The sequence below is a fragment of the Bos javanicus genome, chromosome 26 (genome assembly GCF_032452875.1).
Source record: "Bos javanicus breed banteng chromosome 26, ARS-OSU_banteng_1.0, whole genome shotgun sequence".
Classification (NCBI taxonomy): domain Eukaryota; kingdom Metazoa; phylum Chordata; class Mammalia; order Artiodactyla; family Bovidae; genus Bos; species Bos javanicus.
Window position 1 is genome coordinate 7,456,846 of NC_083893.1, and position 14,133 is coordinate 7,470,978.

The window sequence follows — 14,133 nt, forward strand, 5'->3', positions numbered from 1 at the left end:
GATAGCTTGGTAAACTCATCCAAGAAAGACAAGATGAGATGGAGAATTCCTGATTGCTTCTAAAAGACATAGTATTTTTTTTTTTCATTACCTACTCTCATTACTATACTCTTCCAGAATTATACCCTTGAAAGATCTATTTTACTATGAAAGTTTACTATTTTGTGTTCATGGAAATCACCTACTTCTTTCATCTGTTTCTCATACTTCATCCAAATGCTAGGAAATTACAAATGAAGGTCAGACTTTGAAACTGTAACCTTGAGATTTCAGAAACGGGACAGTTTTGAGTCTTGATGATGGATTCTCCCAGCCTTTGTCTCCTGTTTTCTCCATACTCCAACCCTTCCTACACTGACATTCACAATCATGTTACACACTAGTCTGCTGATATAAATATTTACTTACGTATTTGATTTCAGCTATGCCTATGTCTTGAAGAAGGCAATGACAGCCCACTCCAGTACTCTTGCCTGGAAAATCCCATGGACGGAGGAGCCTTGTAGGCTGCCGTCCATGGGGTTGTTAAGAGTTGGGCACGACTGAGTCGGACACGACTGAGCGACTTCACTTTCACTTTTCACTTTCATGCATTGGAGAAGGAAATGGCAACCAGTGGGATTCTCCAGTGTTATTGCCTGGAGAATCCCAGGGACAGAGGAGCCTAGTGGGCTGCCATCTATGGGGTCGCACAGAGTCAGACATGACTCAAGCGACTTAGCAGCAGCAGCAGCAGCAGCATGCCTATATCTACAAAAGACAGGGAACAATTTAAAATCTCAAAATAAATAAATGAAGAAAGGAAAATCTAGAATATCAAAATTAACTTTTCCAGGGGAGAAAAATGTAAACAGGTCTTCTGGCATTAAAGTTACTTTAATTGAGCATTAGATTTAGAACTAAATTTCTCACAACTAAGGAAGTAATGGTAATGTAGTTCTCAATATCTGAATAAAGTATTCATGCTCACTGGGAGACATCACAAATATTGACCAGGACTGAGCCTTAGAGGGAACGTAAGCACCTGGATATGAAAATTCTGGATAATATAACCAATAATGTATCTGAATGCAATTCTTATAAAAATTAGAGGAATATTTATATCATTTTAACATTTCTATGGAATGCTAGCACAGTCCAGACATGTTACACATTGATGACCTAGCCATTCCAAGACAAAATTTAGAAAACAAAGAATTACCAACACTGAGCCCTAACTTGTCTCTCTCCAGCATCAAAACGTTTCAGGAAACATTCAACAACTTCTAGATACAATAAATTCATGGATGGATTCCCTGACATGTGTCAGAAGTGCCAAGAACTGATAGAGGTACACTATCAGTTGAGTAGAGAGGCACACTTACATTTTATATATAGGATATGAAGACAGGAGAAGGGACCTTCCACTGAGAAAATCTGGGAGCTTCACGGCTTATGTTAAAGTTCAGTCATTTCAGTTCAGTCGCTCAGTCGTGTCCGACTCTTTTAATGAGGCCTTGCTACTAGCCTTTCTTCCTTAACGTATTTTCCTTCATAAGCTAGTACTACAAAGGATATTTCTCATAAAGTCTCCTCAAGAGTTTTTGTCCTCATTTTAACTGATTTTAATTTAAAAGAGTGGTTCTCAAAGTTTTTGTTCTCAGGACCCCTTCACAACTTAAAAATTACTGAGAACTCCAAAATTTGGTTATATGGGTTATAACTATGTTTACAATAATAGATTATAAAGTTAAAAATTAAACACAAAAATACATAAGCACATATTCCATTAGCTGTTTTAACCTCTGGAAAACCTTTATGAAATACTGAAAATGAAAAAAAAGCAAATAACACCTTAGTATTTACTTTCGATCTTGTGGATTCCCCTAGAGTGTTAGGGATGCCCAGAGTTACTCAGAGCATACTTTGAGAAACATCAGTTAACAGTACCCTCAGTAGCAAAGGAAAAATCGACTACATGCATAGTACACACAGGACCAAAATGGTCACAATCCCAGGCACGCACACACGCTTAAAGCTGTCTGCCGGGGGTGCCTCCCTGGTGGTCCAGTGGTTAAGAATCTGCCTTGCAATTCAAGGGACATTGGTTCAGTTCTTGTTCCGAGAAGTTCCGACATGCTGCAGAGCAGCTAAGCCCATGCACAACTACTGAGCCTGTGCTCTGGAGCCTGGGGGGCACAACGATTGAGCCCATGCGCTGCAACTACTGAAGTCTGCATGCCTAGAGCCCATGCCTTGCAACAAGAGAAGCAACTTCAATGAGAGGTCCACACGCTGCAACTAGAGAAAGCCCCCATACAGCAAAGACCCACCACAGCCAATAAACAGATTAATAAATAAATCTTTAAAAAAAATTTGTCTGCCTGTGAGAGTACACTGGCCTGATGTATAGCACACAAGAGAAGACCAAAGGGGCCAGCTACACTGGAATGATTCACCATCATCAGACTGCAAATTCTCTTCTACATTTTGATTCTGCTGCTGCTGCTGCTGCTAAGTTGCTTCAGTTGTATCCCATTCTGTGTGACCCCATAGACAGCAGCCCACCAGGCTCCGCCGTCCCTGGGATTCTCCAAGCAAGAACACTGGAGTGGGTTACATTTTGATTCTAGACCTAGGCAAACTTCAGTCTCATCTAGTTTAGACTGTCTCCAAAACTGGACCAGGAGAAACTGATAGCACCCAGAGCACCCAAGGACAGACTTCCGTGCAAGAGGTATTAGAGTCATTCCATCTGCAATCACTGATTCCATTATGATCAAGGGTATGTGTAGACCTTACAGTGGACGGCTTCTTGCAAAAATTGTGTAACAAAATGTAGGGGACAATGGGGCTGATGAAAGGAATATTACTAATTCTATTTATTTTAATTTCACCTTTCAGAAAAGCCTTATTTTCTGTATGTTTTAGTTCAGAAGTATCTATATTCCATTTGTAAATAAATGTTTGTGTGTGGGTCTGTGTGTGTGTGTGTGGCAGGACACTAAAAAATGTTAATAAGATGTGCAATCAAAATGATTCGGAGACTATGTGATATTCTATTCTATTAAAATGCTTTAACCAAATAAAATGCTAAATTTTTTCAAGTATCAAGAGTTGGCAAGGATCTGGAATACACCTTTTTCATATTTTTTGGAGGGAGTATAAATTGATTCAACCAGTTTAGAGGATTATATAGCACTATCTCTAAAATTTAAATATCTGACTTCTCTATGGTTCAGAGATTTTATTCCAGGGTATACACTAAAGAGAAATGAAGGCAGCCATTCACCAAAAGACATGGTCAAGAAAGTTTTCAAGAAAGAAAGAAAGAAAGCTTCCAGAAGCTTTATTTATAAAAGCCTGAAACTGGAAAGCACTCAAATGACCAAAGTCATTAAAATGGACCAAAAAATGTGGCATATTATACAGAGCAATAAAAAAGAATGAACTATTGATACACACAACAAAAGAGATGGCTCTCTCAGATGTAATGTTAAGCAAAAAAAAAAAAAAAAGCCAGTTACAGAAGAGTACATATTATACGATGACTCCATCAACATGATGTTGAAAGACAGGCAAAACTAATCAATGATGGTCAAGCTCAGAATAATGGTTATCCTTGACAGAGGAGATTAACTGGGAAGGGACACAGAAGAGCCTTCCAAGGAACTGAAAACATCCTCTATCTTGTTCTTGATCTGGTTACCTGGGCATATAGATCAGTATGCATTGATTTGTACCTTTAAGCTTCGTGCACATTATCGTATATGTAATATATTGCAATAAACATGTTTTTAAAATGTTAAACCCAAATCCAGAAGCGCCTTATTTTTTTCTTCCATTAAAAATACAAAGGATCTGTCTAAACATTTATGCACCTGAAAACCCAATGTGGAAAGATCAATACACAGACTTTCCTTTTTAAAGCCAAGTATCAGTCTCACTCCTCCCCAGGATCTTGCCTTGACACTGACCAGTTTCCACTGTCTGAATAAAATCTGATAAACATATGCACAGGATTCACAGCATGTGTACATAAGTAGGTTGAAATTGTGTTACGTTCATTCTAAATCTCTTTCTTATTACATCTACCCTATGCCCTGGTCTTGCAAACCTGAGTCCCTTAAACTCAAGTACAGAAGTCAATGGTGACAGCATAGTGTACCAAGATTTAATATTAAATAATATGGAAGAATGTAATATTAGCAGAAACATTAAAAACTGTATACATCCTGAGCATAATTAGGTAAAATATTCACATGGGTAGAAAAATATTACAAGTAAAATCCTCAAATGCTGACAACAGGTATCGTTTTGTAAAGTAACAATTTTTTTTCTAATTTTTTAGAATTTTTATGAAATGTACTTTATTAATGCATAACCATTAAAATAAAATGAAATGAAATAATTTAGAAAAGCTATATTTTTTAAAAGGTATTTGAGAGCTACATAAAGATATCACCTATGCCTCAATTTTCATGATTATGATGCCTTTGCTTCTCAATGATTATGAATTTATGCTCAACGTCAGCTCTCCTAAAGTTACGGTTTTTCCCTAGCTAAAATGTCTAGCTACAATGCTACCCCTCACTGACACAGCTTCAGCTTCACATAACCTCCAGCTCTGCCCCTGTGTGCTGGGAGACTGCTATGACTTACTTCCTTGGTTTCTGGCTCTTTCATCAACATGGTTTCATCAAATGGGTTTTAGCTACAGGACCCCATAACTCCTCTAGGCCTGTCCTCTCTGTCATCCAAAAACACAGTGCCTATTTACTTTATCACACTCAACTTCCTGAGAGACCAAATTAAGGGAGTCAATGGCAGCAACAGATGAACCAGTGACACCAGGATAGGAATACAGGCAGGTCCATGAACCAAAACAGCAAGGTATACAGGAACATGGACGTGATGGAGCTTGATGATAAAGTTAGTGTAGTAGGGACTTACGAATGTAGGCATTTGCAGATGCCCAGAGCTTGAATAAGACAGCACAAACAGTGGCTCAGACAAAAAAAGTTCAGAAAAATGATATCCTGATGATCAGAAAAATAATGTCAGCCATAGGCCTGCCTGATAGTATTACAGTGTACTTGTTAATTCTAAAATCTGCTTTGAATAAATCTGTCTTGAGTTTAAGGATCTTCTTAAGTATGAATAGTCTACCACTTTTCAGAAAAGGGAGAGTAAGTTGCACTGCTGTTTAAGTCCACAACCTTTGGAGTGGGCTAGGATCTTTCCAGAGTCCTTACACGGTCTCAAGAGGGAAACTAATTTTCCACCTTAGGTTAAGGGCATTGATCTAAAAATAAAAGGCATTTTCACTTTATTTCTTTATTGACAATTTATTAAAACATTTAGGAAATGAATTCTTTGTTTACCTGAATTATTTCTTATATAAGAAAAAAAAGTATACAATATAGTATAGTCACATTAATATGAAGTCTATATGGGGGGGATTTAAAAGGTTAATCGTGTACGTTGAAATGTCAGAGCAATTTAACAAGGACTATGAAGAACAATGATTAGTGTCAGAAGAAATATCTCTTTCCTACAAAGAACTGGATTTTTTTTTTTAACTTAAACAGGCTATGTTTTTGTCTTAGCTTCAAATTGAATTAAAAATAGTTTAGTGCTAGAGAGCCTAATTAGCTGTTAGAATTCTGAGAATCAGAGCTTAAGTCATCAAGAGTGAGGACTGAGTGAACTGTCATTAGGGAGACAATACATCTTTAAAACAGGCTAAATAAATGAGAATTGTTTTTATGAGAGGCAACTCCAGTTTTCAGGCATGCATCTTATTTCTTGTTCAATACAAAAAGCTCATTTTATGTATTTATATGTGCAATAAAATCTCATTTGGGTTAATTCTACATATCCAATATAGAATTCTTCATTTTGCAAAGTGGTCTTATCATTACTACTAAATACTCAGCACATCTCCACCTTGTGTAATAAGTGTCTAAAAGTACTTAAAATATGAACATAATATTTTTAACATATAATATATTTGTTTAAATCTATCCTTTTGATAACATGTTGCTTGTACCAAAAATTTACCCTTGAGAAGCTAAAGACTACTTCTACATCTGGATGTATTTATTTATTGAGGGAAAGAAAGGAGGAGGAGGAGGGCAGGAAGAAGAGGAGAAAGGTGGAAGCAAAGAAGAAAGAAAAGAGGAGGGAAAGAGGAGGGAAAGTAAAGTACAACGGGAGGAAGGAAGGTTGGCTTAACGCCATTCACATTGATATTCACTAAGTTTACTAAAGACAAATCAATAAATTCTTGCTGGTTCGGGTTTAGCTACTTTTCAGACTAATCTTTTAGATGCTTTTACAGTATATCTTCATATTTTTATCCAAACAATATTGCAACATAAATTAACTACATCACCAAAAACCTTACAGTATACCTTCATATTTTTATCCAAACAATATTGCAACATAAATTAACTACATCACCAAAAACCTCTCATTCCCCAAACCACCCCCTACTCCGTCTCTAACACCAGGGCATAATTTCAACAAATACTGCTACTTCTAAGTACACGGAACTCAGAGTGCACATAACCAAAACAGATGAAATTTGTAAGGACTCAGAATTCTCTGGAATTAAAGTCTTCGAATTTTAATATGTTCCTTGTATTGTCTTGAATCTTGGCCATGTCTGTGTTAGATTCAGTCATGGGTTTACTTTCTTTCAAAAAATAAAACAAATCCATCCTCTGAGGTAACTTTGATTTATTTCTGTTTGCACAACAGACCAGAGCACTTAGGAGTTTTTTTCCCAAACATGGAATGCAGCGTTTACTCATTGGACCCCATCCAGTCAATTGAGGAAACAGAATTCATTTAATTTCTTGAAAAGTACTGCATAATTTTAAGCCCTATGTATTTATAGAGTAATTGAAGTTATGCTACTTACTTGGAATCCTTCTAGGATTCAGCACAAATATTCTATCATTTGTTGTATACATACAAAGTAAATTTTAAAATAATATACGTATCAAGAGATTTCAAAGAAAAACTATACTCTCCCTTCTGGTCTTAAATGACTGTTCAGAACCTCAAGATTCCTTTCATATATGGATATATGATTACACAGAAATGCTAGAATTTTTTTTCAATGGTTGAAATTCATTTTCAAAAATTGCTTTGGTCATTTTTTATCCTTATGACTATTTTTTAATACATTCACCAATTGGCACTTCCCACATATAGATACGGGCTTTCCTGGTGGCTCAGCAGTAAAACATCCACCTGTCAATGAAGGAGATGTGAGTTCAATCCCTGGGTCTGGAAGATCCCTTAGAGAAGGAAATGGAAACCCACCCCAGTATTCTTGCCTGGGAAATTCCATAGACAGAGAAGCCTGGCAGGCTACAGTCCATGGGGTCACAACAGAGTTAGACGCAACCTAGCAACTAAACAACAGCATATGGATACAACTATAGGTATGAATAATACCGAAATGAAGATCATGGCATCCGGTCTCATCACTTCATGGCAAATAGATGGGGAAACAGTAGAAACAGTGTCAGACTTTATTTTTGGGGCTCCAAAATCACTGCAGATGGTGACTGCAGCCATGAAATTAAAAGACGCTTACTCCTTGGAAGGAAAGTTATGACCAAGCTAGATAGCATATTAAAAAGCAGAGACATTACTTTGCCAACAAAGGTTCGTCTAGTCAAGGCTATGGTTTTTCCTGTGGTCATGTATGGATGTGAGAGTTGGACTGTGAAGAAGGCTGAGCACTGAAGAATTGATGCTTTTGAACTGTGGTGTTGGAGAAGACTCTTGAGAGTCCCTTGGACTGCAAGGAGATCCAACCAGTCCATTCTGAAGGAGATCAGCCCTGGGATTTCTTTGGAAGGAATGATGCTAAAGCTGAAACTCCAGTACTTTGGCCACCTCATGTGAAGAGTTGACTCATTGGAAAAGACTCTGACACTGGGAGGGACTGGGGGCAGGAGGAGAAGGGGACGACAGGGGATGAGACGGCTGGATGGCATCACTGACTCGATAGACTTGAGTCTCAGTGAACTCTGGGAGTTGGTGATGGACAGGGAGGCCTGGCGTGCTGCGATTCATGGGGTTGCAGAGTCGGACACGACTGAGAGACTGAACTGAAGTGATTGATCCTCTAATATTACCCATCTTTAGGAAACTGGCTTGATATGATCAAGAGAACAAGGACTTGGGACTCATCTGTGTGACGCTGGGAAGGCTGATTTCCATAATTCCAGTTGCCAACTACCTCAAAGGGTCTTACCCAAGTTAAGTGAGATAATGTGTGTGAAGCAGCAGGTGTGGGCCATTTTGTCCTTATTTGCTCCCTCATCTCCTTCGCTACTCTGAAAGTGCTCACTGTCCGGGAGTGATCAGAACTCAGCTCTCTTTCTGTCACCAGATATCATGCCTGCTGCTCCCTCTCATGGGCTCCCTACCCCATGTGCACTTCCCCTACACCTGAGGCAAAGCAGAAAGGCAGGACTGTCTGGTTCAGAGATACCCATTCTGCTTAACCGCCAGACTCTAAGCTTAAGAGGTCACCTTTGTAAAATCATATTGGTAAATAAATTATGACTAACCTTATTCCAAGCACCCAAAAACCCAACAAAACCCTAAAAACAGAAACTATGTTTCATGTTTCTTCTTTCATTTATTTGCTTTTTCTAAACAAATAAACTGATGTACTTTCCTCTTCCCAAGACAGATAAAACATACAAGCTGAGACACATACTTTGTCTAAGTTACCCAGATGTTTACTTTGTTCCTTGACAGCATTTCCCCATCCACACTCCAGATTCTCAGATTTCTCTCCAATTGTGAAGAAGTAGGTTTCTCTATCTAGTGGAGAAATCTATGTGGCTGGGATCTGAGAATTTATCTTCTTATTTTCCCTAAAAGTTTGTGGACTCCTTCTGAATTGTTCATTGAGGAACAGTTCTCCTGATGGAAAAAAAAACAAAACAAAAAAACTCCCTCCCAAATGTACCAGACCCTTTGCATACAAAATATTTTACAAAGATAGGACCATAAGCAGGCTCAGTATCAAAAATACAGAAGTATAAGCCTCTAATAATGTAAAACAACTATTGTTGTTAAGTCGCTAAGTCATTAACTGTGTGCGTGTTTGTGTGTGTGTGTGTGCATGCATGCTCAGTTGCTCAGCTGTGTCCGACTCTTTGTGACCCCTTAACTCTAGCCCACCAGGCTCTTCTGCCCATAAAAATCAATTATACTTCAATAAAAAAAAAGCTTCACAACAGAAATTATTTATGAGGATCAAAACTACAGCAAGAAAATGGAGAAATACTAAACTGCTTTAACATACTGCTATTGCTTTTTAAACCCCAAAGTGCTGAGAAACTATCCTTAGGGACATGATGAGGGAAAGTTAGACTCTGATCACCGAAGGGATGCATCCTTTCAAGCCCAGACTCAAGAAGGAACAGCATAATGGACTGATTAGTATTGATATCAAGTCCCTTAGTCAGGGACATGTTTTCTCTGGGAACAAACAGGATCTGTCTATATGAGTCATTACCTACTTAAATGGGAAATTTCAGCCACAAACACCATAAATCAGATATCTTATCTTTTGCAAGGATTAGAAGGAGTTCACACATGTGGAACTGAGTGTACCTATATGGGAATGTTGTAGATGAATAATTTTCATCACTATGTCATTATGCAAATAACAGATTACATTGTTTTTCTTTTTTAAAAAAAGCATCAATATGGAGACATTTGTGCAAATGCTAAATGACAACATGAAATTAATGGTCACTTTTACATATATCTGCCCCTGTGTCATCTTTAATGAGAATGGATCTGCTACCATGAAATGGGTTGTAAGCAGGCCAACTTGAAAATGGGGTGAGAAAGTGCCTCTTCATTTATTCATCACATTTCCCTTAAAACTATGCCAGCTTTGCCAAGCTCAATTCTAATGCAGGTTTCACGGTCATCTAGAAAAGCTTTATTAAAGCTCAAAGCTTAAGTAAGAGCTTAAAAAGGTCTGTCACTTATTTTTTGAAAATTAAAAAAAAAATGATCTAAAATCCCTAAAATTATTTTCATATGCATCTTCTTTTGCCATCTCTCCCTGTAAAATCTAGGAAAAGTGGGTTTGTGATTTTCATCTTACATGAATGTGATCTCAACAAAAGTCAGTCTGACTATGTTACTGTCACTTACATAATTTATGCCCAAAAGAGTAGCAGCATAATTTCTTCCAGCTGAAGTATACCAACAATACGCCATCAATAAATGTCCAAATAGGGCAATTCCTGAAGGGGATTTCACAGAACTCAGCCTAACTAAGCAAGGACAGGTCCTGCCTAAAGACTACCATCTGTGCTTCAAAGTCTCTATGTAGGAGGGTATAAAGGAGCTTCCAGCCATAAGCACTTTCCTTTGAAGCCAGAAGACACTGAATCCTGAGCTCTTGGTTATTTAATATCCATTTTAGTAACAATGGTGCCTCCTTACATACAGATGGTAGATTTCTAAACAGCTGAGGGCTCCATCACTGAGCCCATGCAATTCTAACACATCATCACCATTGTATTCATCACCACTTAAAGTGACAGCTCTTACGCTAATATGGAGCTTTATTTCTGAGAACATATCCTAGCAGGGTACGATGCTTTCAAATTGTGGTGCTGGAGAAAACTTCCGAGAGTCCCTTGGACAGGAAAGAATCAAACCAGTCCATCTAAAAGGAAATCAACTCTGAAAGTTCCTTGGAAGGACTGAGGCTGAAACTCCAATACTTTGCCCACCTGATGTGAAGAGCTGACTCATCAGAAAAGACCCTGATGCTGGGAAGGATTGAAGGCAGGAGGAGAAGGGGACGACAGAGGATGAGATGGTTGGATGGCATCACTGATTCAATGGACGTGAGTTTGAGCAAACTCCAGGAGATAGTGAAGGACGGGGAAGCCTGGCATGCTCCAATTTATGGGGTCACAAAGATTTGGACACAACTTAGTGACTAAACAACAACATCCTAGGTGGTAGGAGGAAGGAATAAATTATTGAGGTTTAGGGAAAGGGGACTATTAGAGAAAAAATGCAGCAAATTGGAAACCCAGATAAACCAAGAATAAAGTCGACTGACTGCCCAAATGTCCAAGCAAAGTAAATTTAAGTTTGTTGAGAAGGGTAGCAATGGGTGGGAACTACTATTTGAGGATCCAGTAGTTACTGAGGCAGCATGGGGCCAATTTTAAGTATCATTTCTGGAACCACTAGCTTTAAAGACTTTTCTTGAGGATTGAATAAGTTAATACATCTAGAGTGTTTTCAAAACTGCTTGGCATACACTCAGTAACTGTTTGCTCATATTATCTATTTTGTTTATTCCTAATTCTATTCCTTCATGGTGGGAGGGTCCCCTATTTTTGATTGCAAAAACTTAGTCAGATTAAAGAAACTTGCCTGAATCTAGAAAAATGGTATGCTGCTGCAGTTAAGTCGCTTCAGTCGTGTCCGACTCTGTGCGACCCCATAGACGGCAGCCCACCAGGCTCCCCCATCCCTGGGATTCTCCAGGCAAGAACACTGGAGTGGGTTGCCATTTCCTTCTCCAATGCATCAAAGTGAAAAGTGAAAGTGAAGTCACTCTGTCGAGTCCAACTCTTAGCGACCCCATGGACTGCAGCCCACCAGGCTCCTCTGTCCACAGGATTTTCCAGGCAAGAGTACTGGAATGGGTTGCCATTGCCTTCTCTGAGAAAAATGGTACAGATGAACTTATAAGCAAAGCAGAAAAAGTCACATATGTAGACAACAAATTTATGGTTACCAAGGGGGAAGGAGGGTGGGACAAAACGGGAGAGCGGGGTTGACATATATACATGTATAAAGTAGGTTAGTAATGAGAACAGACTGTATAGCACAGGAAACGCTATTCAGTGCTTTATGGTGATCCAAATAGGAAGGAAATGTAAAAAAGAGTGGATATATGTATATCAATAACTGATTCACTTCACAGTAAAGCAGAAACTAACAACATTGTAAAGCAACTATCCTCCATAAAAAAAAAAAAAAAAAACACACAGAAACTTGTCTAAGCTTACATATCTATAAATGAATCCAAAATCGAAATATACTCTTTTCCTAACACATCATACAAACATCTGGAATATTTGAAATATAATTTCTACTTTCATCTTATACACTGGATCAATGATTCCCAAGAGTAGTTCCCAGACTAAAAACATGAGCATCCGCTGAGAACTTGTTAAAAACGTCAATTTCCAGACGCACCCCACATCTGCCATTCAAAACTGACATTACAAGGGTAGCTATACGCAGTTACTTTCTCTTTGCATGGCAAATAAACCAATCTTAGCAGGAACATTAACACCTATCCTAGAGGAATTGTGAAACACCAGAACATATGTTTAGTCATGATCATGGTGAGTTCTACTCTGGAGATTTTGAACAAAAGACAGCTGACATTCTATACAATAGCAAAATTTCAGCTTTACTTTAGGGCAGAGAATTTGATCAGTATATAGTTGACCCTTGAACAGCAGTGACATTTTTTTTTTTCTACAGTAAACACTACAATGTCTCACAACCCATGGTTGGTTGGAACTGATGATGTGGTATGGTAGATATAGAGGAATCATATAGAGGGCTGACTATAAGTTATACTCCAGTTTGTGACTGCAAAAGGGCTGGTGCCCCAATCATCACATTGTTCAAGGGTTAACCATACTATCAATTTCTTGTGTGACCCTGGGCAATTTCCATAACCAGCCTAGGTCTTGGCTCTCCCATTAGTGGAATGAGAAAACTCTTATATCCTTTACAAGTTTATATTCTACTCTAAGAACTCTACATCTCTATGTTCTTTTATAAATATGATAAAAAATAAAAATCTGTGAAATAAGGTGACCTACTGGATTGAGTTAAGAATATGAAAATTTTTTTGATTTTTAAACTGGATCAGAGAAAGAAATACTTGCAAGGCATTTTAAGTTTTCATTATCCCAAGGCTGAAATTAAATCATATAGAGTATAGGGACCTCTCTAGAAATCCAATGGTTGATTCCACTCCTCCAGGCTCAATCCCTTGTCAGGGAACTAAGATCCCATATGCCATGTTCAGTTTAGTCAGTCATGTCCGACTCTTTGTGACTCCATGAAATGTAGCATGCCAGGCCTCCCTGTCCATCACCAGCTCCCGGAGTCCAGCCAAACCCATGTCCATTGAGTCAGTGATGCCATCCAACCATCTCATCCTCTGTCGTCCCCTTCTCCTCCTGCCCTCGATCTTCCCCAGCATCAGGGTCTTTTCAAATGAGTCAGCTCTTCACATCAGGTGGTCAAAGTATTGGAGTTTCAGTTTCAACATCAGTCCTTCCAATGAACCCTCAGGACTGATCTCCTTTAGGATGGACTGGTTGGATCTCCTTGCAGTCTAAGGGACTCTCAAGAGTCTTCTCTAATACCACAGTTCAAAAGCATCAATTCTTCGGTGCTCAGCCTTCTTCACAGTCCAATTCTCACATCCATACATGACCACAGGAAAAACCATAGCCTTGACTAGATGGACCTTTGTTGGCAAAGTAATGTCTCTGCTTTTTAATATGCTGTCTAGGTTGGTCATAACTTTCCTTCCAAGGAGTAAGCGTCTTTTAACTTCATATGCCATGAGGGATGTTAAAGAGTATAGAAAAATGTCTATATGATAACAAATTAATACTTTTTTATTAGTTATCTTTCTGGAGAGGCAAAAATACCACCAACCCACTCTCATGTTAAGCTTGCTACAGTGAAGAGCTTCATAATATACAAACTATGAACTTGAGTCCATATATTGTAGGATACTCAGATGGGGAATTCATAAGCCTGGGTTCTAAGTTTTCTAACTAAATATGACTTTATTCTGGGCTCTAAGACTCAACTGCTATACCTATAACATGTCAACAGAGATGAAACTATCTTGTCTTAAATTTTTCTAAATCTAAAATGTAATCATTATTGCTATATCAGACCAGACATGAAGATGCATTGTTATGTAGGCACCTGCTAATGGCAGGTATGGCAAAAACTACTGGATGAGAGAAATGTAAAGCAATTAAAGAGAAGATTCAACAAGTTTTGGTCTGGGGTAGAGGCTGAAGT

At 38.4% G+C, this 14,133-nt stretch overlaps 1 protein-coding gene across 2 annotated transcripts in view; it reads right to left on the reverse strand.

Annotated features, from left to right (window-relative positions):
- The window catches only part of PRKG1 (protein kinase cGMP-dependent 1), a 1,413,309-nt gene that overhangs the window by 489,499 nt on the left and 909,677 nt on the right, over positions 1 to 14,133 (reverse strand). The window lies entirely within an intron of this gene.